The following is a 5,276-nucleotide window of genomic DNA, read 5'->3' on the forward strand; positions in this document are numbered from 1 at the left end:
TAGACAGATCCTTCCGTCCCAAAATGTTTTCTCTCACGAGTGTCCTCTGTTTTGAATGATTAAGCCAATTCTTTATCCCCTCTCACACTGTGTGATTTTGTACTACTTTTTTTGTACTAAAAAAAGATTTATCTTTTATTGCATTTATTTATCGCCGATGGAAGCTGAAAGCCTCTATTTATCTATACTCTAAGTACTGCTCAACCAGGAGCAATGCAAATTTCTCACCACAAAACCAGCAGTGCACCTCAGTCATCACCTGGAGGTACCCATTAGAGGAACTTTTATCCAATAAACTTCCTGTCAACACCTCCCATCCCGAAGGAGGGTGTGCGGTAGTCACCTCTGTGGCACCTGTCAGCCTGACACCAGAGCCTATGGACAGCGCTCCATGAGTTATGAGGAAGGGACAAGCCATGAGCAGGGATTGATGTGGTATGTATATTGACCTCCAGAAGCCCCTCAGACACTGTATAAAGTTTGCATGGAACCCCTCTGTGCTATGGAATCACTCTTCATAGTGGAGAGATTAGTCTGTAAACAGCTTGGAGAAGGAACCTAGCCATATCCTGTACTGATTTATACACTTGAGGTTAATGGGTATAAATTGGCTCAGAACAGGTTTCATTGTGAGTGTCTGCACTTTATGGTAATGCAGCACCAGGCATCCTGTCATACTCAATAAGGGCAAACAACAGTAATAGGTGACACAGAAATGTTTAGTCAAGGGGCATCCAAAAACTCTACAACATTAAACTAAAAATCAAGAACTGGATCCCATTACCAGATAAAAAGCCTGAATCAGCATAACAATATTTGAACAAACTCCTACCATCCTCCTTTCTGTAACAGGAAACTCTGAAAGAAATACCACAAACTGACACAAAAGCCACAGACAAAAATGTCTGCTACCTCACACAAAAGGAGGATGGATTTTAGTACTGCTGAAGGGGGAGAGCATTCCAAAGTCATGGGCTATCAACAAAGTGAGCCTTAACTGCTTCCTTGTCAAGATTAAACTATAGGGAGTCAGAAGTTCCAGCCTTGCAGATTTCAGTGGTCCCCACAAGAGAAAAAAGCAACGGATGTTCCCACAGCTAAATTGGCCCAATGTTATTGAAGGTTTTGAAGTGTAGAATTAAATCCCTGATGAGTACATGCTGAGAAAAAGGAGAGCATGAAGTTGACAGGGCATGGATGTCCCTACTCTTGAGAACATAAGCTTTTGAATCAACCTGCTGATGTGTTCTTTGGGGACTGCATTGCAATCATCTAGCCTGGAGGTCACAAAAGGTTGGATCACTGGACCAAAGTCAGTATCCAGAAAAAAAGTCACAACTTACAAGTGTACCAGAAATAGGAAGAAACACTCTGGACCACAGACACTGCTTGTGCTAATGTCAAGATTTAAAGAGAAAAAAACCTAAATGACAAAATCGGCAAACACTTATATTGTGTTGTTCAGCATTAGACTACTAAGTGCTTTCCAAAGGTGAGTAAGCATTATTATCCCTATTTTACAGATGGAAAACTGAGGCACATAGAGGTTAAGTTACTTGCTCATTGTCACACAGCAAATCAAAGCCAGTGATCAGAAATGAAAAGTCAAGTTTCCTAATTCCTAATCTGGTGCTCTATCTGCTGGACCACACAAGGGCCAGGCCAGCAGTCCACGGCTATAGGAAGTACAGCTGGCCAAAACTTGGGAGGGGGGGTTGGTTTGCAAGAAGTTTCAGTATTTCAGAATTTGCTTTCATTCCCATTTGGAACAAATTTACCAACAATTTCCAAGTGATCCAGAGATCTCCCCAGAATTTTGTTTTGCAAACACCAGAATACAGTGTTCCTGAAACTAAATATGTGGATGTTGACAGTCTTGTCAGGTTCAATGCTGCATTTACTGAATAGCAACTGTGGAATTGACAAGAACATCAATTTCACTCAGGGGCTCTCAGGCAGGGAACCTTATTGCCCTCAGACTCCCAGGTGCAGCCAGGGTTCTAGGGCTTGCCAGGCTCCACACTCAAGCTGGACTTCTCAGGACTTCCAGGGTTTCTACTGTGGAGTTGAGAGCCTGCACACCTTGGGACCAGCTCCTAGGGTCTTCCCTGCCCCCTGTAATAGATTCAGCGAAACATGTTGCTTTTAGTGAATTGCCGTTTTCTGAAAAAACTTCATTTTGTCAGAAAATTTCTGACTACCTCCAGTGGGAAGCTTTTTAAACTTAAAGATTTATATCAAGTACCAAGGTAATCTGCAGAAGCAAACTCCATTCTAATTGAGTTATAGACAGGAGCACTTCCAGAGAAAGAAAACAGAGAAGACTGAAATGGGATTTTTGGCTTCTTCTAAACATGCCCCATGTTATTTAATAATGTATCTAATTTAAGCCAGTTACATTAGGGTGATTTGTTATCCAATTCTTGTTCCAAATCAGAAGAAAATTCTTGCTAGTTTTCTCATTACATTTGGATATCCTATCCCCAGCAACGATTCATAGACTTTCGGTTTTTAAAATACCTAATCAAAATTTGTGTTGCTTAAAAAAGGTAAGTGTTGAAATACAGTAAGGCTGTTGATTAATCACAATTAACTCACACAATTAACTCAAAACAATGAATCATGATTATTCGCAGTTTTAATCGCCCTGTTAAACAATAGAATACCAACTGAAATTTTTCAAATATTTGGATGTTTTTCTACATTTTCAAATATATTGATTTCAGTTACAACACAGAATACAAAGTGTACAGTGCTCACTTTATGTTATTATTTTTATTACAAATATTTGTACTGTACAAAGGATAAACAAAAGAAATACTATTTTTCAATTCACCTCATACAAGTACTGAAGTGAGATTTCTTTATCATGAAAGTGCAACTTAAAAATGTAGATTTTTTTTGTTACATAACTGCACTCAAAAACAAAACAATGTAAAACTTTAGAGCCTACAAATCCACTCTGTCCTACTTCTTGTTCAGCCATTTTCTCAGAAAAACAAGTTTGTTTACATTTGCAGGAGATAATGCTGCCCGCTTCTCATTTACAATGTCACCTGAAAGTGAAAACAGGCGTTCACATGGCACTTTTGTAACCACCATTGCAAGGTATTTATGTGCCAGATATGCTAAACATTTGTATGCCCCTGCATGCTTTGGCCATCATTCCAGAGGATATAGTTTCATGCTGATGATGCTCATTAAAAAAAACGTATTAATTAAATTTGTGACTGAACTCCTTGGGGGAGAACTGTATGTCCCCTGCTCTGTTTTACCTATATTCTGCCATGTTATAGCAGTCTTGGATGATGACCCAGCACATGTTTGTTTTAAGAACACTTTCACTGCAGATTTGACAAAATGCAAAGAAGGTACATAATGTGAGATTTCTAAAGATAGCTACAGCACTTTACCCAAGGTGTAAGAATCTGAAGTGCCTTCCAAAATCTGAGAGGGACGAGGTATGGAACATGCTTTCAGAAGTCTTAAAAGAGCAACACTCCAATGAGGAAATGACAGAACCCAAACCACCAAAAAAGAAAATCAACCTTCTGCTGGTGGCATCTGACTCCAACAATGAAAATGAACATGTGTGGGTCCTCACTGCTTTGGATTGTTATTGAGTAGAACCCATCATCACATGGTCTCTGTCCTCTGGAATGGTGGTTGAAGTATGAAGTGACATATGAATCTTTAGCGCATCTGGCACATAAATATCTTGTGACACCGGCTACAACAGTGCCATGTGAACACCTGTTGTCACTTTCAGATGCATTGTGAACAAGAAGCTGGCCACATTATCTCCTGCAAATGTAAACAAACTTGTTTGAGCAATTGGCTGAACAAGAAGTAGGACTGAGTGGACTTGTAGGCTCTAAAGTTTTACATTGTTTTATTTTTGAATGCAGTTATTTTTTGTGCATAATTCTACATTTGAAAGTTCAATTTTCATGATAGAGAGATTGCACTACAGTACTTGTATTAGGTGAATTGAAAAATACTATTTCTTTTGTTTTTTACAGTGCAAATATTTGTAATCAAAAATAAAGTGAGCACTGTACACTTTGTATTCTGTGTTGTAATTGAAATCAATAGATTTGAAAATGTTGAAAACATCCACAAATATTTAAATAAAATGGTATTTTATTATTGTTTAACAGCATTATTAATTTTTTTAATTGCTTGACAGGCCTAAAATAAAGTTTACAAATTTGGTAAATCTTAAAATTGCACAGCACAGAAAATCAAATGCTGATCCCCATCTTACAATAGTTTACATTTATTTTATATAAATACATAAAAATGCTTTATGATCTCTCGTCCTAGGAGATACAACCTTAAGCACAGCAGCACAGCCAGGTCTATCATAATGCACACACCTCCCTGTAACTTCAGTGGCAATTCCTCAGGTGTATTACAGAGGCATACGTAGACCCAGTGTTTAAAAACAGATCCTAATTTCAGACCCAGTTGCTCCCTCCTGTTGAAGTGGACTAGAAAGGAAGGAAATCTCTGTGAAGTTAACTTAAAAGGGTTTGGGAAAAAACAGTTAATAACCCTGTTGTTCTTCAAGATGAGCTGCATACGTCCATTCCATTCTTGAGTTTCTGTGAGCCCAGTGCACGGCCATCGGAAACTTTTCCCTCAGCTGTATTCATTGGGCACCTTGAGCACCGTCTGCTGCCACACATCACTGCATGCAGTTATAAAAGGGTAATGCCATCCCTCAACCCCACTCAGATCTTTCTTGCTGAACTCCAATGTAGAGGAGTAGAAGGGCGAGTCGTGGAATGGACATGTGCAACATATCTCAAAGAACAACAGTTACTGAATAGGTTAGTAATTGTTTTTTTCTTCTTCAAGTGATTGCACATGCACTCTTGGTGACTCATAAGCTATGAAAACCAGAGGTGAGATCAGAGTCTATTAAAATAAAGATTGGAGAACAATTCGTCCAAATCTAGCATCACCTCTGGAGTCCTGAGCGACAGTATAATGAGAAGCAAACAAGAGGACTGAGGACCAGGTTGCCACTCTACAAAATGTCCACAACTGGAACACATGCTAGAAAAGCCACCGAGGCCAGTTGTGATCTTGTTAAATGAGCTGTGACTCTGCTCAGTGGGGTGACATTGGCCAGGTCACAGCACATGTGTATACAAGAAGCTATCCAAGAAGAAATTCTCTGGGTGAAGACTGATAGAATAAAAGGACAATCTGCCACCACTATGAACAGTTGGAAGGACTTACAGAAGTGCCTAGTTCTGTCAAGGTAG

The sequence above is a fragment of the Caretta caretta genome, chromosome 1 (genome assembly GCF_965140235.1).
Source record: "Caretta caretta isolate rCarCar2 chromosome 1, rCarCar1.hap1, whole genome shotgun sequence".
Lineage (NCBI taxonomy): Eukaryota > Metazoa > Chordata > Testudines > Cheloniidae > Caretta > Caretta caretta.